General features: G+C 53.7%; 1 protein-coding gene across 2 annotated transcripts in view; it reads right to left on the bottom strand.

Moving 5' to 3' along the window:
* The window catches only part of PAX7 (paired box 7), a 122,623-nt gene that overhangs the window by 23,209 nt on the left and 75,192 nt on the right, over nucleotides 1–24,222 (bottom strand). The gene's annotated exons all lie outside the window — the stretch shown is intronic.

A 24,222-nucleotide genomic window follows, 5' to 3' on the forward strand; every position in this document is an offset into this window, starting at 1 on the left:
CTCTCCCTCTGCTCTAAATCAGTCCCAGCCTCCACCAGACTAAATCAATAAGGGGCGGCCTCACCCCCCTTCCGCTGCTGGGTAGAGGCTCGCAGGTTTTGGGGGTGGGGGCAGAGGAGCCCCGTGCCAGCCCTCCTTCCACATCCTCCGTTCACCGCCTCCTCCCCCAGGCTGGCGCTCCCCTACTTTAAAAGAAGGGGATGGGAAAAAATGTAATTAATTCCCTCCGTTCCTGAGCTGGCCCGAGGGCCTGGGACCAAGGAGGCAGAGCTTGGAGATCTGCACCCTCTGTGATAACCAAACGTGGCTTTGGGAGCAAGGCTGCAATTAGAAGGGGTGATTGCCATCATCGGGGCTCTGTGGCAGGGTTTCAGTGGGCGGGTGGGGGCGTCAGCAGGAAGCAGAGGGGAAAAGGGGGGGGGCAGTGGCCAAGACTGGTGAGGTCAGGACAGTGGACCTGGTGATGAGGCTGGGGCTGGAATGAGGCCAAAGACCACTAGGACCAGTGGGCAGGTCGAAAGCCCCAGCTCCGTAGTGACAGGAGCGGACCCTCAGGCCGCAGAGGGACCGCGATTTGCGATTTCACCAAGGGCACTGGGCCAACCAGTGCTCTGAGAGGCTTCCCTGCAGCATGGGGGGGCCAGGGTGTCTGCATTAGCCTCCATGGCCTGCCTCTGACTAGCTGTGATCCTGTGCAATTTAACTTTCTGTGCCTCTGCTTTCCCCTCTGTATGATGGGAATGATCATTGTAGCTACCTGTAGGGTTATTGTAAGGATTAAATGAGTAAATGCACATGAAGACAGTACTTGGCACATCATTTTTCTCAGCAAATGCAAGCTCTCCCCCTCCTCTCCCTCTCTGCCCCCTTCCCCTCTCCCCTTCTACCTGGTTTAGAAGGGGATGTATAAATTAAATTAAAATAGCGGGCCTAGCCTGAGAAAGAAATAGGTAGACTCAGGGGACTGCTCCTGGTTTGGGACCGTGTCTTTTTCATCTCTTCTTCCCCATGGGGCCTGGCACACAGTGGGTGCTTTCTGAACAGAGAATCATTCTGCCTCCAAGCAGAAGCCAGGGCCTGCACTCTGAACAGGGAGCCAGGTACGTGTCTCTTTGACCTGAATGTGCCCATCTGCAGAGAGGAGATGGCATCAAAGATCACAGGGCCGTGATGGCGAATCTGTGGCCCAGAATTCACACACCGACACAACACACACACACCACACAGGGCTGCCTACATCGCACCTCCACAGGGACACCCACCTGAATTCAGGTGAGACAACTTGAAACGCCTCTTGTCTGGATCACCCAATGGCTTTTCATCAAACCTCCAATGAACTGGCATGAAAATCCTTTGCATGTGTGCACCTGCTTTTCTTACACTCATGAGTACATTACATGCACCCTCACTTACATGTAAACACACCTACATACACACATGAAACCTGGAGGCACTTTGGAGATTTCTGCATTTTCACAGACGGGAAAACTAAGGCTCAAAGAGGGGCGGAGACTGGCACTCAGGGAGCATGTCCCTGCAAACTCATGGCAGTGGAGCCATCCTGGAGCTCACGACAGCCGCTCGCGCCCCAGTCTCCTGTTTGGCTCCAAAAAGGATGGGCTGGCTTGGCGCACTGAGCATATTTATCTCCAAGCCTCAGATCCGACTACAGTCCTGGTCCATTCTCTCACTAATTCATGCTCTTGACTTCCACAAGAGGTGAGAGGGGACATGTGTAGGGGGCAGCCTTCTCCCACTGTTAGAGAAAGAAGGCGAGGGCACAGCTTCCTAGAATGAGAAGCAACGTCTGTCTGGACCGAGTGAAGTGTCTCTATGAGCCAAGAACTGTCCTAGGCTGGAGGGTGATCTGGGGCAGCCCCGTTCACACTTGCCCTGGTCCCTAAGGGTCTGGGGCCTGGAGTCCATCTCCATGTTCAGCTGAACCCCATGGGGCAGGCTGAGCTGAGAAGAATGGACAGGGCTGCTCCCCACTGGGGTTTGTCCCCTGAGTCGCTGTTTCTTCACCTTGGCTGCCCAGCGGAATCACCTGGGGAGTCGTTTAAAATGCTGATATCCAGACCCCACCCCTTAGAGATTCTGATTAGTTCGTCTGAGGATCTGGGCACCAGGATTTTTAAAAATTCATTCCAATTAATTCTGATGTGCAGCCAAGTTTGAGAACCACTATTCTCAAGTCATCACTATCAATGCTACACACACAATACAACTACACATCTACGTACAGATGGGTGAAGCCACGCACAGACTACACACACAGAATACACACAGACACTCATAGCGGAATGCCCACAGCATAATGCAGACTGGCCAACACGTGCACACGAAGATCGATACACATGAAAACTGCACCTGCCCACACGGCTAGGCCACCCGCTATTCACAGACTTCACAGATGCACACACGGGCAAAGAGGCACTCACATCCGTGCACACCACAGCCTCACAACTCCATAATCGCCAGCTCACTAATGCAAGCCTGTGTGCCTGTATTCACCGCCCCCCTCCAGCCTCCAACAGACACCCAGACACACATCACACAAACACACCCCCTCCCATCCCGCTGCCTGTCCCCAGCTCCATGCTGGGATTAGTGCAAGCAAGAAATCACCCACCCAGGCAGCCGACCACCCCACGCTCCCCCTCTCTCCAGCTCAGTTCTCAGCTAAGAGGATCTGGGCCCCCTCCCCTCTCGCTGCCCCCTGTGGACAGCGGTAATGGGCTTCGGGTGCTGACTCTGAGCTTCCAAACAAGATTTCCTGCAGGTCTCCCTGTCCCTGTCCCCCCTTCTGCCTTCCATCTCTGCTTATGGCTCTCGCACTCCACCCCTGCCACTGTCCAAATCTCACACAGCAGCCCCCCACCCACCAGGAAAGCTGGTGCCCAGGCGTGGCCAGCAAGTTCTCTTCCCCTCCCCCAACCTGAATCCCCACCCTCTGGCTCCTGTTACCCCTTCATTTGTCACCACCCAGCCTTGTCACTCGTAAGCCTGGCTGCTGTCATTACTCTTGCACAAGGTTAGCACCACTTTGCAATTTCCAAATGCATTTCCCTTTAGGTCTCAAAACTACTCTATGAAGCATTGTCACCTTCACTTTTCAGAGGAGGAAACTGAGGCTTAGGGGCTCACTCAGAATTTCTTAGGGGGTGAGCAGTAGCATTGGGGCAGGAACCCTTGACCCCTGGCTTCTAGTCCAGTACTTGTGCTGCACCTGGCTATGGTCTCCACTACCATAGATGGCTCTGGGACATTCTTAACTCAGTGTGTGTGTGTGTGTGTGTGTGTGTGCATGTGCGTGCGCCTGTGGGAGTATCACATGTGAGAGATTAGTGTGTGTGTATGCACACGTGTGCACATGAGCGTATCATGTGTATTCTATATGTGAATTTTGTACATGTGCATGTGAGTTTGTGTGTGCACATGTGTGAGTTTGTGTGCATGTGAGAGCACCATGTATGTGATTACCATGTGTGAGCACTGTTTGTGCATGTGTGTGTGTGTGAGTATTTCACGTGTGCATGGGTACATGTCTTGTCAGCCCTTCTAGTTGATCTCACACTGGGGCCTGGGGCCCTTGGAAGTTCAGAGGGCACTTGGTAAGTGCCTGGTCATTTGCTGCCATCTCTGACCAGGAGGGGACTCCCTTCCCCCAAAACCACATGGGAGTACAACACACCAGACCTGGAAAGACTCACAGGCCAGGCTCTGTGTGATTGAGGAGGAATTTCTGCAGAGAAAGAATTCAGCCAAGGCTTTGGTAAGAACCTCCTAGTGTGTGGAGGGAGCAGCTCTGAAAGGCTAAGCCAAAAAAGGCTGTGAGGTCTTGGGTTTGGACCTCACCCAGAGAAAAATTTCAGCCCCATCATGGCCCCACCTTCTGCCCTGGGCACAGACTGACTGACCCTGGATTAGGCCAGGAGCTGCTGGAGGCCGACTTGGTGCCTTATTCCCAGTGCCTGGCACGCGATTGGTGTCCAGCAAACATTTGTTGAGCGAGTGAATTCATGAATGAATGAATGAATGAATGAATCTATCTATTTATCCCCAGTACAGGGCCTGGCATAGAGTTGGTTGAATGAATAGAATAAACGAAGGGTCTTGTGGCATACTCACACCTCCCCCTTGACACAAGGGACTTCAGGGCCCCTCCCTACCCCAGGGGTCCTTGGAGACAATGTGGAAGTGAGGGCTGGACACAATGACTTCCCACTCATTGTCCAGAAACTAAAGACTGTCTTTCACACACACACACACACACACACACACACACACACACACACACACACATTTCCAATGTTTGGTCTACAAGATGTCAACCTCCAAATATCTGGAAACATCTAGAAATATCTGGAAAGACCGAAGGGGCCTGGATTCGGCCTCCTCCTTCTTGGGAGGATCCTGGGTTGGCCCAAGTCTGAAGGTGTCTGTGCCAGGGTGGGTCCAAGGGCTCCTGGGCCCTGCTGGAGCTGGTGGGGTGCAGTGGGATTCAGAGACCATCTCTGATGGTGCGATAATGGCGGAGGAGGGATTAGCGCGGCTCTGCTCAGAGCGGCGGCAGCGGCGGGGCTGGAGAAGGAAGGGGCCGATCCCCGGGAAAGATATGACTATTTAAAGATAATGATTGCATAAATTTAATTAGCACACTTTCACGCGGCAAATGGCCGTTTTGTAATTAATGTATCTGGCCTTACTAAGCATGAAAGATCCCATCTCCTCCCCCTCCCCTCCTGCATTCCCTCCTCTGAGGCCCCTAATGAAAGACAGAGAGCAAGTGACAGAAACAGTTTGTCAGCGGCTCCAGGTGTCAGGGGCCTAATTGGCTGAGCTGAGGGGAGGAGGGGGAGAAAGGGGGCCTCCTTGACTTGGCCGGGCCCAGGTTGGGAGAGGAGGAGGAGGATGATGGGGAGGCCTGGGCACTCAGCCCCATGGCATGGGGGGAGGGGGCTCTCCCTTGATAATTGCCAGAAAAGAGGACGCAGATTGGCCGTGGCAGGAAGTGAGTGGTGGCAGGGAAGCCTCGTTAGTACCTGGGCAGACAAGCTGGCACATATCACAATGTGTTAAGGACTTATAGCCGTGATAGCTCGGGCCCTGCTTGCCCTCTCCAAGGAGCAAAGTCCCTTATGCGGAATGAATGAATGAGTGTCAGTTTTCTCTTCTATAAAATGGTCCCGAAAGGCTAAAAAAAAATCAAAATCAAAATCATAGCCTTCCATTATTAAGCACCTAGTATGTGCTACGCACCTACTATGTGCAGGCAGCACCGCCATTCACGCCTTACCACAGCGGTCAGATGGATGCATGTTTTAATCTTTCTGAAAATGGAGTGCATTTTACCATCCCTGATGCCTTTCCATGGCTGGGGTTGCAGCCAGGCAGCATCACTGTCAGGGAGCAATGATGACAGAGTTACATGCAAAGCTTTTGTTGACACCTTCTGATAAGATCAAGAAAGGGCCAGCATCAAATTGTCTTAGGTTCAGTGAAATACGGGTATTGGCTGTTCTGTGGTAGAAATCAGGAAACTGAGACTCTGGGAAGCGAAATAATTTGCCTAAATCTGTGCAATTAGTAAGTGGTGGGCTGGAATTTGAACTCAGAAGGCGTAACTCCGAAGTCGGTTCTCTTTCTGGCACCTACCTACGGGACCCACTGCAGGGACGGCTCAGAACCTTTCCTGCCCCCATGGCACCGTCCCCTGCAGGCTGGCTAAGATGCTTGCCTGGCTCCATAGGAAAGCCTCTTTGTTCGATGGGTACAGGCTAATTGCAGTAATGCCTCCCAAAGTCAGAGCTGCCTGGTTTTCTTGTGGGGCCACCGGGGAGCTGGCTTGAGAGGGTTCCAGCTATCATGGCCTTACCCTTGTGCAGTGGCTGCCTCGGAGCTGTGTGCACTCCCACCTCTCTGACAGTGAGCCTCCATCGTCTTCAGCAGCTGCCCTAACCAGCCCAGCCCCTGTCCAGTTTTCTCGGAGGAAGGCGAGGCAGGGAGGCTTTGAGCCAGCCTAGGCCGGGTGGAGCAGGGCCCAGTCAGCCCTCTCCCGGACCAAATTCAATTTCGAAGCTTTAATGAGTTTGCAGAAGAGCCGGGTGAGCTCGCTGACTCCACTCCTTGCCGGCTGGGTGGTTCCCGGCCAGGCCACCGAGCTCGCAGCAGCCAGAGCAGGGAGAGCCCTGGGCTCCACCGAGAGTGGCGGGGGCGCTGAGCGAGTGAAAAATGTCAGAGCAAATTGCTCTTGACAGCGTTAATATCTGCACCTCATAGCAATAATTACATGTAAATAAATAGCAAAATCACACTCAGCTGGAGGCAGCTTGGGAGGACAGACACTGCTAAGGACCAGCTGGGGACCTGAGTGCCCTGCTCCATCCTTTTCTTCCCTTCTAAGAGTCTCTGCGCCCCCTCTCACCCTCAGCCACATTCTTGCTGCAGCACAGAGCGGGGACTTCAAAATCTCAGCCACTCATATTTGAAATGGAAAGGAAAAAGAACGCATTTGGGTCTCCATGACAGGGGACATCTGGACCAAGCATCCTCCCAGCCTCTTTCTCTCTTTGCCTGAGTATTTTATTCCATCTCTGGGTCTCTGTAGAGAGCTGCCTCTGAAATCCACATCTCTGCCCTGACCTCTATCCTGAGCACCTCCTGGCTGCCTCCTGGCCTTGACCTCTCCACATCCATCCCTAATTCAAGTCTTTCTCCTGCACTCCCTGTGTTTCTGTCTATGATTTCATCACCCTCTTAGTCACCCAGACTCCAGACCCTCAGTCATCTTCGTCTCCTCCCTCAGTCCCAACATCCGTGATGTTGCAACATCACGTGCCATGCAAGATCGCACAAATTCCTGTAGAATCAACTTGACCCTGTGCTGATTAATTTTATTATTATGACCAACAAATATGGCTGCACAGTGGTGAAGAATACAAAATGAGCATAATACATGAACGTTTGTGTTATACCCCACCCCCAGGGCCTTAGGGGGAACACACTTATTATCAGGGGTCCTTTGGAAAGAAGTTGAAGCCCAGTGTGCAACCAGAAACGCCGCTTGCACCATTGTTTGGGGACCTATTAATTCGTTGGTCTGGTTTTGTGCTTTAGTCTGCAAAAGCGAGGACCATGTTTTACTCATGTCTGGATTGACAGGACTGAGCAAAAGGCCTCTGGAGATGTTGGAGGCAGGAAGAAAGGAAACAAAAAGGAAGTGAAAGGCTAGGAGAAAAGGGTAGGCAGGAAGCGAAAGGTATTGACAGGTAGGAGAGAGGGAGGAGGAAGCCGCTGCCCAGGGAGGCGACACTTTCCAAATGATCACAGGTATACCAGGTAGCTAGATTTCATGCAGTTTCACTCTCTCCTCCCCAGAGGGGCCCAGGCTCCCCTCGACTCTGCCAAGAATCAGGGCTCCCCCACCAGGCAGGAGCACAAAGGGCCCTCCAGTTACTTCGCAGCCCTGCCTGCCTTTACCTGCACAGGGCAGGGATCGCAGGCTTATTCTTTGCGAAACAAATATCTTCTCCGGAGCAGCCCCCGTGTCCCAGACCATCTTGTTTAGCTCACCGACTAATCCACTTATCGAGGATAAAGCGCCTGTGAATTCCCATTTGATAAAGGCGGCCACAAAATTAGCAAAAAAAAAACGTGCCCACGGCTCCAACGTGCCAAACGAACAAGAGGCTGGGGACTGTGCAGGGAGGTGTAGTGTCTTTTCATTCCCCCGGCAGAAGAGATGCGAGGGTGATAGGAAGCAGCTTTCTCACTGGCCCTGGTGCTGTAGGCTGGGGAGGTGCTACCACAGGCATACGGGAAGGGGTTGGACAAGGCGGGGAAAGGAACTGGAATGGAGGCCCCTCTCCGTCATGTACTGCATGCACCCCAAAGCCAGCCTGGGTCCCTAGCTCCCATCACAACCCAACGCCATGACCCCGGTGCTGACCACACTTCCAAATGCACCCATTCGTAATCCTAGCTCATGCTTCCTTAGTGCTTCTCCATGCCAAACAGTATTCTAAGCATTCCATGTGTTAACCCACTTACTCCTCACAAGAATCCTTTGAAATATTGGGTTGTCGGACAAGTCGTGACGTATTTTTTCGATGTTTTTCATTGCAAAAATGCGTCATGGCTTTCCCAACAACCCAATAGGTATTGCTGTCACCCGTGTATTATTGATGAGAAAACTGAGGCACAGAGAGGTCAAGTCACTTGCTCGAGATCACACAGCTGGTAACCGCAGTCCCCAATTGAAGACCTATTATCTAGGTTTCATAATGTGTTATCTAACCTAGATAATAACTCTCCGGTTCAACCATGACCCATTCAAAGCTCAACCCGCATCTCCAACCATGGCCCCTAACTCTGACAGCAGTCCCCCAAACCACCTGGCTCTACCCCTAACTACCTTCGGTCCCCGCCCCTGCCACTCTACACAGGGCCTTCAAGTTGCTGGAGCCTATGTGTCCCATATATGATCTGACGAAAGTCAAGTTCACCAGCCTGTGTCACTGACAGAGCCAAAGTTATCCCACGTCCACTATTAATGACTCTTATCAGGGCTGTGGGGGCCTCCCAGCAGCACCCCCAGAGGCCTCTCAGCTTTGCCCCAAGGGGCTCTGGTTGCTGACACAACCTCCTGACCATGGAAGCAAAGTTAGCAATTAACACCATCACACACAAGGAGACTTAAAACAGAGACTTGAACAAAAATTCAGCCACCGTTAACTGGCTCATCTGAGGATAAGGCTTTGAGGAGGGGTTCTCTTCTTTGCTCCTGGTGGCTGGGGAAGGCCCAGGAAGTGGAGGGGGGGAGTGTCTAGGAGGGCATTCTGGAAGGTTCCATCCCTGTGCTGCCCCACGCCCGCCCACGGACTCTGGTTTGGGGAGGAGGGGCTGGTCCCAGGCCTAGGGGTTGGGGACATTAATCACAGGGGAGCACCTGTCAGGGTGGCATCTGGAACTAAAGGGAAACACTTGGCAAAAGGGCAGGACTTCTCACCCCAGGCTCCTGGGGCTCTGGGACCAACCACCGCCACACTAGGAGGCCAGGGCTAGGAGCAGGGCATCTGGGGTTTAGGCCCGGGCAGCCCCCTTTGCTTGGGAAAAGGTCCCCGCCACAGACACCCGGACTGTGGGTGGGAGAAAGCACGGAGAGAAGGGCGCTCTAGAGGGCCACCCTGACAGAGGACAAAGGGACCACTCTGCTGCTGTTCCCGTTGATGGAGGAACCCAAGGCCAAGCTCCTTCCGTGCCTAAGGCACCCCGTGAGGAGGTGGTGGGGCTGGATTCAAACCCGAGTCTGTCTGACTGCAGGACCATGTCCGAATCTCCCTCAAGCCTGCTCTTTGCACCCACTCCACTCCAGCTTTGGGGGCCTGCCTCCTGTCTCGGCTCCCTGCTCCATTTCTGTAAGTTCATTTCCTCCAACTGTGTTTTTGACTCTCCATCACTCCTCACTTCTGTCATCCATGGCCTCCCTTGTTCCTCTCTTTCTCTTCCTGTCACTGTCCCTGTAGGCACATCTCTGTGTTGCTCTCTCGTTCTCTCTCTTCTTGTTTCTGTCTGTCTTAGCCTCTGGGTCTCCTCTCTCTCTCTCTCTCTCTCTCTCTCTCTCCCCCCCCTTCTCTCCTGGACTCTCTGTCTCCCTGTCTGTCTCCCTCTCTACCTCTGTCTCCACCTCCTTTCTCTCCACCAACAACTCACACGAATTCTCTCTGTGGGTCTGTTTGTCCACTTCCGTGACCCCCAGCAGGAGGCGCCCCCCACATCAGCCTCGAGCTTAGCGCAGCAGGGATGAGCCCACCACGCCAGGGTACCAGGCTTGCACCCTGGTCCAGCGGGTTGTGAGCACAGGACTCCAGGGCTGGGGGAACCCTCAGCCCACCTTGCCTACCCCCTGCTTCCTCCTCCGAGCCTCTGAGGGATTTCAGCTTCTCTCCCAGGTCCCTTCCTTTCTCCTTCCTCTGCTGTCCAGGATGGTCCACCTGAGTCACTGCAGGAAGCTTATGGGGCATCTGAGAGCTGGGGGTCGGGGAGGACATGACGAGGTCATTTCAGCCAGTGCTTTTCAAACTTCCCTGTGCACACAAGTCCCCTGGGAAACTGTTAAAGTGCAGACCAGACCTGGAGTAGCAAGGGCCTAGTCCAGTCTGTCTCTTCTGATAGCCCAACACGATGGAGAGAATTTGATCTCTGGCATCGGGTGGACCTGGGTTTTGGATTTTGACATCATCTCTTACGGCTGACCTTGAGCTTCTCCTGAGTCTGCAAAATGGGCAGTGACGATTCCAGGCCCCCAGGACTTAGTGATGATCAAAAAGAGAATGGGATAAAAGTGCTGGGTTGACTGCCAGGTTCTGAACAAATCAGGGATAGTGTCACCATTATATAGACAGTAATGATGCTGAAACAGCACCCCTCCTTCAGGGGCCAAAGCAGGGCAGGACCCCCGGTTGGGACAGCTGCCTCTCCCCAGGGAGAACGGAACTGGCTGGGGTTGGAGTCAGCACCCTAGGGGCAAAGGGAAGGACCCTTGGGGAGTTTGGGGTTGGGGAGGGCATTATCTATGGTGGGGAAGAGAAGGCGGCCCCTGGAGGGCTGACCCAGGAACTTCTGCCCTGGGGCGTCGCATCTCCATTTCAGCCTGGAAGCATCGCTTTTGTGTAAGACACTTGCCAAACGCCCTCACGGGACCTTAATCCTCCAACACTCTCTGCTGGCCCCGAAGACCAGCAGGATGGAGGGAGAGGAGTTGGGCAGCATGGGTCTCCCTCATACACCCCACCAGTTCTCCTCGTCCCCCTCCCCTGCTTGAAATATTTCCCAGGGCTTTGTGTCAAAGCAGGGCTTGTCCATGCCACTCAGAGCAGAGGCAGAGATGGCTGTAAAGGCTGTCCATCAACCCTCCCTCCGAAACGGTCTGGCCATTGCTATAGTCACCATGCCCTCAGAGAAGCCCTGCTAACCCCTGAGTCTTTCTGGGCAGTGGGAAACGTGGAGGCTATTGCAGTTGTCTCTATTTGTAAAAGGCGGTCGTGGGTTAACTATTTCTAGGGTGCCTTCAAGGTTGGAGATTGCTGGAGGGGGGGTCTCAGTTCAATTCAAACAGACTCTCCCCTGTATTACTTCCTAAAGAAAGTGAGGAGAGGAGGTCAAGGTGTTCCTGTGATGTTGACAAGCTGAAGGCTCCCTAGTCCAATGCTTTGGATATGCCAGGCTCTGACCTATGGGACCTATGGCCTTGGGTGGTGCTTTCTTTAACATACAGATACCCCCAGGCCCACAACAGACCCACTGTGTCTGCCTGTCAAGGTGCAGCCTGAAAATTTAGATTTTTCCGGCCCAATCCCCACCAGCTTCCACCCCACCCCCACCCCAGATCATTCTGAGGCCCAGGTTTGGGAATCGCTGACTCTAATTTAATGCCCTGCCCTGCAAAGAGCCCATTCTCCAAGAGGCTTGACAAACCTAGATTCTGCTGGCACCCTTCCAATACCGCCCCCCAAGAGACTGGGTGCTCAGTGCTTTACAAGGCTGCCCCTTCCACCCCCGGCCAGTTCCACTGTGGAAAGCCCTTTCTCATCCTGAGCTGAATCTGCCTCCCCATAACATCTGCCTCCTGTCATCCCCCAAACACACCAGCTCTCTCTGACCCCAACCGTCAGCCCCATGGAGATTTAGAATGGGATGGTGAGGGTCCGTTTTGGCCTCTCTTTACATAATCTGACCTCCCACCACCTCCAAGGAAGGTGGTTCGAAAGCAAAGGTGGACCTCCAGGTGGTCCTCGGGCATCCTCTCTGTTCTAGAGGCTTCTGGCTCTTAGTTTGCTTTCTTGTCTCTTGCAGAACTAACTGGAAGGGCCTTAAAGGCAGGGGCCACGGGGCTGGGCATAGAATGGATGCTCAGTGTCCAAAGTGTCCTCACAGCGGTTTATTGGCCCTACTACGTGCCAGGCTTTGTGTGGGAAACACAGGCCACCACGATAGCCTGGTCTTTGCTTTAGGGGGAGGAGAGCTGTATCCACAAAGTTAGAATTCAGAGGTAAAACTGCTACCCTGGGAGGCAGTAGGACCACCCAGGCTGGAGGGTCAGGGAAGGCTTCTGGTAGGAAGTGACCTCTGAGCTGAGGCCAGAGAAAGGAATAGGGTGTGGCTAGTGAAGAGAGAGGAGGGTGAGAAGGTTCCAGCAAGTGCACTGGTGAAGGGAACCTAATGAACTGATGGAGAATGGGGAGAAAGCCCTCACTGGAGGTGCTACCAAGGAAGTTAAGTGCCTGCCTGCTCTTCTCCCGGAGCAGGCTCGCTGGCTCAGGCTCGCAGGCCCTGTCAACTCAGCCACCAAGCGCATGTGAGCGCGCCGGGACCTCAAGGCAGAGGTAGGACCCGCAACCGCAGGTCCGGAGCTCCGCCCGGCCCAGGCGGGCGGATGGGCGTCCCGGGGGTGGCCGGCTCGCGGCTGCTCCCCATCCCGGGCCGGGCAGCAGGAATTAAGCAGGCCGTCCAGCCCGAGCGCGTCCTTATCTCGGGGAGACAGTTGTTGGGAATCACTTTGACTGAGTGGTTTTGTCTCCCCGCATTTTCCACTGTCAGGCGGCCTCGGGCCATGGATCAAAGGCGCGGCGGCAGCGGCGGGAGGCAGCGCAGCGCGGGGAGGGGCGGCTGCGCGGATGCGGCCCAATCCCGCCACCTTCCCCCTCCCCCCCCAACACACACACCGCCCGCGCCCCCACCCAACCCAGGTCGGCCGGCCCCCAGAACCCGCGCCCAGCCCAGCCTGGAAGGCCAGCATTAGCGAGCTGGACAGGCCCCCGAGACGGGAGGAACTGGGAAAAGAGAAATGCGAGGGGAGGCGCGCGAAGGGGGAGAGGGCGAGGACGGTGGGGAGGGGGTGAGGATGGAGAAAACAGAGGTGTTTGCGGGACACATCGGGAAGTGAGAGAAGGGCTGGGGAAGACTGCGGGAGATTAGGGGGAAGAGAACGGGGAGGGGGGGCTGGATTTGAGGGTAGGAAGGAGGGAGGAAAAGGGGGTCCGAGAGAAGACAGGAGGGGAGGGGCGGGGCTGAAGGCAGGGCCCAGGGGCGACGAGCGGAGGGGATCCTGTCTGCGGAGGTATTGGAAGGAAGCTTAGGATGGGAACTGGAAGCGGATGTCAAGGGCTGGTGCAAATGGAGTGAGGGAGAAAGGGGGTAGAGGGAGAGAAGGGGCTGGGAGGACCCGGGAACGGGGAGGAGGAAATGGGGCAAGGGAAGAAAGACGAAGTGGAGGCAGTGTGCAGAAAAGAATCGCAGGTTAAGTTCCCGCCGGCTGAGCCCAAGAGAAAGTTCTGGGCTGAGTGACAGGATGTGGACGCAAGCCTGGCCAGAGAAGAAGGAAAGTGGGAGGGACCACAGGCCTGGCTGGACTGGGGGCGGGGTAGAGCTGCCCTCTCGCCAAAGAAATGCTCACCCTTGTCATTCATAAGGAAACAGAGGCGCAGAGTGGGGTGACTGGCGGAGATTGCATAGGTATTGGGGTGGCACCCAGGCTCAACCTTCTGAAGGTCCCCAGTGAAGCCTGGGGGACACTGGCTTACATCTCTGACGCTCCCAGGAGCCCCAGAGGAGAGGCTTCCTCTGCTCGTTTCCTCCCCATCAGCTACCACCCAGCAGCAGAACTGCCTGGGGTGGCTCAGAACACCTGTCCCCACACTCAAAGATACTTGGAGAAACGTTCAGAGCTGAGGAGAGGGCCGGGACAGAGGACGCTGGCGGGTAAGGCTGGGGCGGGGCAGATGCCCAGACAGGGAGGCAGGAAGGAGTAGGCTGGAGGAAGATTAATTCTGAAACAGGACATCTGGGGTCTAGCCCTGCACCCACTCACTGTGTGGCCTCGGGAGCCCCCATCTGCAAATAGCAACCCCGCATTGTGTCGGGTGCCAACGTGCTTTGCATCTATCAACATGCTTACTCCTCAGACAAGCTCTGTGAGATAGGAACTATTATTAGCCCCACTTTACACAGGGGGAAACTGAGGCAGAGAAGAACCTGTTTGGAATCACAGAGGTAGAAAGCGACAGGGCTGGAGACTGGGCCCAGACTCAGGGATTCCACAGCCTGTGTCTTGACAGCCCTGAGCTCCTGCCTCTTAGGGCACTGGGAATAGCTAAGATCAAAGAGTCATGCTTGGCCTTCAAAGATCTCACCAGCAAGTGGAAAACAGACCATTTTCATGATATGTACTGTGTAAGAGCGTGGTCTCTGAGGCCAGCCAGGTGGGTTCAAGTCCAGGCTCTGCCACTTGTTAGCAACTTATTTTAAGCAAATTATTTAAACTGCTTGGTGTCTCTGTCCTCCCATTTGTAAAACAGAAGCAGTTGAGGCCCTCCCTTTCCAAAGGAGATATTATTAAGATGAAATGAGATATCCAATGTAATGGGCTTAACACAGCATCTGGCCTGTGGTAAGTGCACAAAAAATTGAACCATTATTATTAATATTTGTCTAGTAACACAGGTACTTTTCATACAGTGAGAAAGTGTGATAAATCCATAGTGAAAGCACATCTAACCCACCATGAGGGGGTGAGAGAAGGCTCCCTAGAAGGGGCCAAGCCTTAAAGCACAAATAGGCGTGGGACTGAGATGATGACAGGACGCCGGGGAAGGGGTCCCCTGCAGAGGGAGCAGCAGGTGCAAAGGCTTGAAAGCAGGGGAGAGCATGGCCCTAGGGGACCCTCAAAGGCACCCCTGTGTCACCTACCGGGGTCTTACCTGGCCTCCCAGGTCCAGTTTGCTGGCCATCCTGGTGGCCTCCCTCCCACTGGGGACCCCAGGGACAGGCCTGAGCAGCTCTGAGTCCACCCGCCATATTAATTGCTAATCTCCCTCATTTTCTTCCCCGCTATCTGCCGAGACTGTCTCATCCCGAGCCCCCATGCTAATCAAGAAGAAGGAAAATCTGCTATTTGCATTCTTCCCTACCGAGCCAGGCAGCTCTGGCCATTAAACCCCCAGCCTGCTGGGAAGCCCGGCAGGCCCAGGCTGAGGTCCCAGGAGGGTGGGGAGGAGGTGCAGGACAGAGAGGAGGGCCAGGCCTGCCCACAGAACAGGAGGCAGTGACTCACATGCTCGTACAAAGAACCCACAGAAATCAGACTCTGAGCAGGAAGGTTCTTGACTAGCAGTTCATGCATCTCTTTCATTGTACAGATAGGGACACTGAGGCCCAGAGAGGGGAGGTCACACAGTGGATCAGAAGCAGAGCCAGGAGGGAACTCAGACCTCCTGGCATTCCAACCAGTGACCAGGCCTGGCCTGGGCTGACCCAGAAAAGAAATGGCCCAAGCAGAGAAACCTAGCAAGTCATCACTAATTCAATTTCTAATCAGGGCAGTGAGAAGCCCTGATTAGGGAAAAACTGTCACTTATCAAGCTTTTCCTGTGTGCCAGGAACTAGATGTTTGGTACTAGATGTTTCACATAAACAGTCTGATTTGTTTCCCATAGTCCTGCAAGGTGAGTAGTATCACTCCATTTTACAGATGAGGAAACTGAGGCTCAGAGAGAGAGCTCATGTAACTTGCCTGTGGTCCCATAACAAGTAAGTAGAGGACCTGGGATCCGAAGCCTGGTCTGTATGATCATTCCACGAAGTCCATGATGTATCTGAAGTAGACACTGTTTTAGTATTTGCCGTATTATTTGCTGATGTCTGGTCTGTACCACCCTTCCTATTTTCCCCTTCACCAATCCTACCCCCCCTTTGAGACTCCTCCTCCAGGAAACCTTCTCTGCATGTCCTCCCTTCTCTAAACTCTTCTGCTTTCTCTATACTGTCTAACTAGAAATCCCACTAAATTGTCAACAACTGATTCCCTCCTGGCTCTTGGGACGGCGGGGAGAGCACTGTCTCCCCCCAGATATACGTAGTAAGAGTGGAGGCAGCTGTGTGCATTTCTTTTTTGAGCCACCTTATATGCTGTGCTTATAACAGGAGCTAGGTAAATGAATTGGAAGGGAATGATATGCAGTGACATTCAGGTGCAAACTAAATGCTCAGCTGCCTCAAAAAGCTCTTGGGAACAGACCATAGCCGCGTGTCATCAGGCCTGCAGCACACCTGGTGGTAATCAATAGTGGTAGGAGACCTACTATGCGCTAAACACTGAGTTCTGTGTGTTGCCAAGTGAACCATCATGCACCTGCTATCGTTGCCTCGCCTGTGGCCCTACTGAAGACCATGCTCCCTGATGTCAAGTTGTGCATGGAAGCGTCTAGGTCTCCCCTTCGCTGCCTTATTTAGGCCGGGCCATGACTCTGCGCTTAGGAAGGGGCAGATAAGCTCTCCCCACACCTTCTCAAGGTGTGGAGTCTAGATTGCTGCAGATGTTTCAGTGGTGGGGAAAAAGAGTCCTAGAGTGGCCCTTGAGGGCAGCCCTCAACTCACATCTGTTGTCCAGACTCAGGGAGGTGGGCTCAAGACGCCATCTTCCCAGAATCCCACTCAGTCCTCTGAGAAAGGAGAAAAGGCCAGGGTTGCCCTCCTACCTCTTTAATGATAAAAAGACCCCAGACTCACCCAGACGCCAGGCAATGAGCCAGGCCACCCCAGTTCCTGGCAGGACCTGTGCCTAGGCATGACTCACCCCTCGCTAGCAGTCTGGAAATTTCCTGATCCCAGTCTCGCCTTTCTCTCTCCCACCCCGTTGTTTCCCTCCACCCAGGAAAAAGGGGTGAGAGAGGCAGAGACATAAACACGGGTCTGTTTTCACAGGAGACGAGGCTCCGGCCAGGCCTCTCCCTGTGGGCTGGAGCCCAGTGTCTGATTGACACGAGCAGGTGGTTTTGTTTGGCGAGGAGCCACCAGGGGGAAATAACTCAGCTTTTCCCACTGAGGTAGGTTAACGGTGGACAAAGGCAGAACTGGATGTGAGAGCAGAATCTTGGCAGGATCTGTCCCCCCAGGGCCTGGAAGGGCTCAGGATGTCCAGGGTCCCATGGCCAATTCTCTGAGCCCTCTAGCTGGCCTGGCCAGAGTCACAGGGAAGGGGTGCTTGGGGTATGGAGGGTGCCTGATGAGATGAGTGGACAGTCCTCACGGCTCCCAGTTGGTGCTCTGATCAGGGCTGGCAGATATGGCTGGTGTCTCTTGAAGCTGGGCTGTCACTGGGTATGGGGAAGACAGACACTGTAAAATGTCATTTGGCTTCGGGTCCAAGAAAATCTGGCCACAGACACTTGGCCCTTTCCACAGCTGATCTCTGACCCCACACCATCACCATTGGTCATGGTGAGAAATGGTGAGAAATGGTGAGAAACGGGTGGTGGGGTGACTCAGTTTTTCCCTAATTCTGGGAAATACCACTCAGAGCCAGTGTCCTTCCAACGTGAGCTAGTCAGTCCTTCCATTTCAGCTCATCCTGCCCCAAAGCCCTCGGTGGGAGGGGCCAAGACCGCCTTTTCTGTGCCTTCTGCAGACGGGTGCTACCTGTACCCCAGCATCCTCCCTTCCCAAGACTGGGATCAGTAGAACCCTGGCTTGTTCTGGATTAGAAACCAACTCAGGCATTTTCCAACCAACTGAAGGGAATGAAGGAGAAAGGGAAGGAAAGAGAAGAGAAGGGAAGGGGAAAGGGGAAAAGAGCCCAAAGAGATGGGATGGGAGTGAGGGAGAGCATGCACATTTATTAAGCACCTACTATGTGCTCAGCACTTTATCCAAATTCTCCCTTAGTCCACACAGCACCCCGGGGAGGTAGGGATCATCACTCCCATTTTCAGATGAGGAAAATGAAGCCCAGAGAGGTGACGCAAGCTGCCCCAGGGCCACACAGCAACTTAGTAAGTGGCAGAGCCAGAACTCCAACCCAGGGCTGCTCCTCAGCAAAGACCACACAGTTTCTGTTGCCCTGGGGGCCTGTGGGAGAGGTCTGCAGGAAAATGGAAAGCCGGGTAGAGACCCTGAGAAGAGAGAGGGATGGTAGATGGAGACAGAAGAGCCACAGGGAAAGAAGGAAGGGCTTGGGGAGGCCCAGAGGAGCGCTAGGCTGGGGTTAAAGCCCCGTGTTCCTACAACCCACTAAGCCGGAGAAATGAATTCTGATCCCTCCAAAACCCAACCTTGGAAAATGTGCGCGAGGAGGGTCTCCTTTCAGGGGAGCAGGAAATCCTCCACACCTCCTCCCGACGCCCCGGTAATGCCAGGATGTCCCCAATCTGCTTTGAGGAACGGAGAGATTAAGAATAATAAAAAAATTGCAATAAAATATGTGTGAAGGAGGGGGTAATTGTGGACAAACGCAGCATTCAAATTCATTTTTCAGCTCTTTTACACACCATTTCAATCTTATTTTCTGCTTGTTAATGAGATCTTGTTGCCTGGGCTAGGCAAAACCTTCCAATATCGGGACGTAATTGCACATAATTTTCTCTCCTACCAGTGATTTGCATCAGTTTTTAAAAAAATTCTGGGCTATTTAACACCCCGCAATCCCCCTCCCCGCCTTCCTGCCTACAAATCTCTCACTCCCGCCTCCTTCCTCATCCCTGGTCCAGCAAGACTCATTTTAAATGCTTATTATAAACGCAGTGTCGCCAATAAAGGGGGTAGGGGGGGGAGAAACACAAAGAGGAAGTGAGAGGAGAAAGAGGCAAAGGAGGTTCCAGCGCCTACCGCGTGAGGGGCACAGCTCAGCTCCCTGGAGCAGGTGGACTTGACCTTATCCTGCTGAGGGTCACGAGAAGGTGCAGAGCACCGGTTAGGCGGATCTGCCTTAGAACTCAGCCTCTGCCGCTCACCTGCTCTGCGGCCTTACCCTCTCTGAGCAAGTGCCTTAACCTCTTGTGCCTGTTTCCCTAAGTGTAGAGTTTCTGTGGAGCTTGAACGACTTCACAGAGGCCAAGTGGGCTCTGACACCCTGTAGGTGCTCACCTGAGAGTGTCTTTCCTTGCTGATCAGCACCCCTGGAGGCCTCGCATGATGCCAGGAGGGCATCAGTGGGAATCTGCTGTTGAGAGGCATCTGGGAGATCCCCATTCATCAAGAAATAAGCATAAAGCCTTGAGCCTTATTCCTACTGGTCTCAGAAGAAGGGGGAAGCTCAGAACCTGGCTATGTTTCGCCATATGAACCGTGGGACCAACCTCCCCGTGCAGATAGAACAGGGTAGCATAGTGGGCTCTGGAGCCAGACTGTTTGAATCCTAGCTCTGCCACGTCCTCAGCGCCTGGCATATAGTAGGGGCTTAATAAATACGTGTTGGGTGGATGGATGGCCCTGGACAAGTCAGTTTCGTCGTCTGTAAAATGAAGGTCACGAGATAACTGCCAAGATTCAGTGAGTGAAAGTGGGGATGGCGTTTGGCCCCTGCCATGCCTGGCCCACTGTACACGCTCACTCCATGTTGGCTGCCACTGTCATTATGACGAGCACAGGAGGGAAAGGAGAAAAAGGTTTGGTTTACTGTGATTGTGGCGAGGTGGTTAACTGTATACATAAGGAATATTTTTCATTAGTTCTGGGGGGGAGGGGTGTGGATTGTAAATATATAAATCCCTCTTACAGGTTCCTTCATGTTAAGCTCCAGAGAGGAACAGAGGGGACGACAAATGTGGAACATGACAAAGAAGCAAAACAAGTGGGGGTGGCAAGACAGAAATGCCCCGTTCCCAGGAGGCAGCGGCAGGACCCCTGACTGGGCCTGGGGCCCTGAGAGCCAGTCTCAGCTCGGCTGCCAACTGACAGTGTGCTAGTGTGATTCGGGGCAATGTTCTCCCCTTCTCTGGGCCTCAGTTTCCACTTCCAACTCTGGTAGAGTCTGTATCTTAAACAGCTTAGGGGAGAAGGACGCCTCAGCTAAGGTCTGCCTCCTGGGGACATACCCACACAGGTCCAGAAGGAGCCCCGAGCCCAGGGCACCCTCCAGCCCAAATGACCCTCGAAATGGCAGGACTTGCTCCTGATTCCTGCCTTGGGAGCTGACTGGCAAGCGCTGCAGCTTTGATCTGCTGATGTCTGCCCTCCCCCATCAAACCTTGGAGAGTTCTCATGATGTGCTTCAGCCATCAGACCAGGGCATCTAAAGACAAGGGGATTTTCTCTTCTATCAGACTATGAGCTCCTGAGGACAGGAGCTGGCTCCCTCCTCTCAGACCAGGAGCTCCTCAGGGTGGGGGCTGTGTCTCCCCCGTCAGACAGAAGAATCCCTAAAGACAGACCTAGGTGCCCCTTTATATCTCTGCTTACTACCCCTAAAAGGATGGGTGCCCTGCTGGCAATTCCTAGACAAGGGCTGGTGTGCAGTGGTCCATCTGCAGGTATCAGGTCACTCAGAGTCATTCAGGATAGAAAAGGTTCCCTTTGTCCTAAGCTGCCCTGAGTTGTTTTCCAAGGAACTGACCCTTCTCAGCCTACACGAAGGGGAGAGTAGGCTGGGGGCCTTCAAGTCCCAGCCCTCAACAAGCCATCAGAGAGAAGTCTCATGGGCAGTAGCTGTTTTCCTCTAATTCCCTCAGAAGGACCTAGTGCACAAAGCTCGGACAACCATGTGCTGAGTGCCTGATCCTATGAGGGTGGGCTTTTCGGGTGGGTAAGGGCTAGGCTACAAGGGAACTGAGCCTCGCAGTTAGCCAAACCTCTAGGAAGGCTGTTACCTGTTTGACTCAGCCCTGCCCTTTGGTCCCCAACCTGTGGTCCTGGCCTCAGTTTTCACATCCGTGACACGGGTTGAATACGCTTTCCCCTCCACCAAGCTGGAGGGACTGGCCTCCTGAGATTGTTTTGCTGCCAACCAATCACCATGAACAAGAGCAAATGTGGGCATTTCTGAAGCAGGAGAGCAATGTGAGTGGTTAGAAGCTCGGATTCTAGAGACGAGGGTTGAACCTGGCTCTGCCTCTTAAGTAGATTAGAATATAGGAAACACTTAGAACAGGGTCTGTCACAGGGGCTCAGAAAGGTTCGCTGTCCTTGTCACCATCAGTATGAAACACACTGCGTGACTTGCTGTTTCAGGGTGTTTATTGTCTGTCTGCCGTTACACTGCCAGCTGCACATGAGCAGGGGTCTTCATCTTTTAGGGTCACTAGCTGATGCCTAGAACGGTGCCTGGCACAGGGCAGGTACTCCATAACTATGTGTTCTCTCAGAATCAGAGACCAGGCACAGAGCTGAGATGACTAAAATGGCTTTTTGGTGAAATTCTGCTAGGCAGTCTCTCTGTGGAGTCCCTGAGGCTCACAGCACCTGCTTCCCAGGCTGGGTCTGTGACAAAGATGGAATCAACCCCTTGGAGGGGGCACATCTTCCCCAGGTGGCAGCAGGCTGGCCAGTGTGACAAGCAGACGCTCAGCAGAGGCCCAAAGTCATCCCCCAACATAAACCCCTCCGGCTTTTGTGAGAACGCTTTTGTTTGCGACACTGGCAGGGACCTGTAATTCTGGGTGAGGGCATATGTGCCGGTCCCACAGCCCAGGTGTAAGCCCCATCCCAGACGGGGCCCATTCTCTCCCTCCGGCCCAGGTGAGCCACAGAGAAACCCCTCCTGATGGGGAGATGGACATGGAAGTGGCTTTCAGTGAACTCCCACCCGTCCCCAGACCACAGAGATGTGCTAATGATGTCCAGTGGGCTGCTCAGACAGAGGGAGCGTGCCAGGTGTTGGAGCTCAGAGATGCCTGGAACTTTTGTACAAGACCCACACGCCCCCCTCACAGCCCCCTTCCTTCAGGAAGTGTTCGCAGCTTAACCCCCAAGGGTCACGCGCACAGAAGCACACACAGCCTGCCCTCGTGTCCACCCTGCGCACAGCCCCCTCTCCCGAGTCCAGCAGCTGTTCACCTTCTGGTCCCCTCTGCCCCTGTCAGACCCTCCATCTGTCTTCACACCTTTGGTGGGAACCTGTGGGCAAGTCTCCGAAGTTTGCCCAATCCATCAAGGCCTCCCAGCCCCTCCTCCCTGAGGAATGGGGAGGCCGCTGTGAGGGTCTCTGGGAGGCGGGGGGAGGGTCCAGCTCGGGTGAGGAGACGTTGGGCTGCTCACATCAGTAGTCAGTTTCTCCTCTTCTTTTCCTCCTTCCCTGAGGTTCATTTCTGGGCCCAAACAGGGCAGGGAGCAGCCTCACTCTTTAATGCCCTAGCTGAACCGTGCTCCAGAAGCCGGGGCCCCTGATTTGCTAGTTTCTCCTCTGCCCTGTGACAAAAGTGCTGCTTTGGGGATAGGCCTCACCCACATCTGGATGGGTGGGCTGGGAAGAGCAGTGGTCAGGGAGCCCGGTGCCATGGGCTCAGCCTGGCCAGGGTGTCCTGGGCCCTCCATCTGTAAAGTAAGGTGGCTGGCCCACATAACTCAGAGTCCCTCTTCAGATTTCCAAGTAAGCTCCTCCAGCTGGTTTGGTACCCGAAGGCCAAGCCTGGACCACATTCTCAGGTCTCTGAGCCCATCTTCATCCAGCTGGCCCTGGGATCCTGTTGTGTCTATCTCCTGGCTCTGGAAGATTAGCTCGGCCAGTTAGTCCTCAGCACTAATGAGAAAGAGGTCATGACCTTGAACCCCAAAGAGGCTCCATTGGGTTCCAGTGGGAAGATATCCTGGTCTGCAGGCTGTATCACCCCCCACCATGTGGGCCCCAAGGGGACTTGGTGCATCACCATTAGGGATTCTGCATTTAGCCACCTAGGCACTCAACTCTATAGGGATATGGCTCGGGGCTTTATGCTCATCATCTTATTCGATCCTCCACAACCCTACGAGGTAGGTGTTAGTATCATCCCCATTTCTTGGAAGAGGAAACGGAGATGTAGAGAGGGGAAGGGAACTTACCCATGAGTAAATGATGGAACAGAAATGCAATTAGCCCTCAATTCTACACGTTAATATAGGCAAACAGGAATGAACCCAGCATGCAGAAACTTAACATTCTTGGAAATATTTTAGACCAGGAGGCGGCAGTTTTTTTCTGCAATGGCCCCATAGTAAATAAATATTTTAGGCTTTGTGGGCCATATGGTCTCTTTTGAAACTACTCATCTCTGCTGTTTAGCACAAAAGCAGCCATAAATATATAAATGAATGAGCATGGCTGTGTGCCAAATAAAACTTTATTTACAAAAACAGGTCGCTGGAGGGACATGGCCCTGGGGATGTAGCTGACCTCCTCTTTGGCCCCCTTCTTCGGTTTCAGGCAACAGGTTTCTATCCTAATTATATCATCTTGGCAAGAGTGGGGAGAAACGAAGTTTACTTGGCCCCTGTTTTGTGCCAGGCTCTGTGCTAAGTGCTTTGACCTGTTAGCATGTGAATGTAGAGAACACCTTTCTTAGGAGGCTAGTGACACTCTTCGTTTAATCACTTTCGTGTTTAATGGGGGATAAACAGGCTCAGGGGTGCTACCTTGCCTAACATCTACCTGAGCAGCGGAGCTGGGGTTTTGACCCCCTCCAAGGCGCCACCTGTCTACCACACTACAGCTGTTCAGATACGCTTATATCACATGCATTCTCAGCACAGACAAGAGAAAGGTGTCTCAGAGGGTGGGAGGCAGGGGAAGACCAATCTTGGATTTAATTCCTTCCCCTGTGGCTATCTGAGAGCCTGCTGTAGCTCCAGAAAATGAAATCACCAGTTCCTCAAATTCACTAGCAAGTCCAGCACCACTGAACCCTGTTCTCCAAACCCACCGACAACCACCAGCAGCCTCAGCACTGTCTTTCTGACTTCATCTAAAGAAGGCCCCAGGACTTCTAACAGCACAAAGAGTGCTTAACCAGGCGAAGAGTGATTAACCAGCAACCAATCACACACGAGGGAACAGAGTTCCAAGACCCAGTGGAAGTGGAGTTCCCAGTCGAGAACTCCAGTCACTCATTGGCCACTCCTGGTGAATGGCGGCAGATGGAGCACAGGATGGAATCCAGGAAGGACTCCCGGTTCTAGAACAAAGTCCCAACCACAGTCAGTCTCTCCCAGGAAACGGTGCAAGCCTTCCCCCAATGCGCTGTCTGAAAAATGCCTGCCTTTATGGGCTGGACAGCCATGAGGTGGATGGGAGGCCAGTTTCGCAAGCTCTGGGTGACTGTTGGGTCGGGAGCGAGTCTATAACACGGTATCTGTTTATGTGTGGCAAGAAGTACAGAAGCCTGTTATGGAACCCGTGGTGTGCATCCACCCGCTGGGTCACGAGGTCTACAGCTTGAGAAGAGAAACCCAGGGTGAAGAACCACAGAATATTGACAAGTG

Source organism: Hipposideros armiger, unplaced genomic scaffold (genome assembly GCF_001890085.2).
Source record: "Hipposideros armiger isolate ML-2016 unplaced genomic scaffold, ASM189008v1 scaffold_232, whole genome shotgun sequence".
NCBI lineage: Eukaryota > Metazoa > Chordata > Mammalia > Chiroptera > Hipposideridae > Hipposideros > Hipposideros armiger.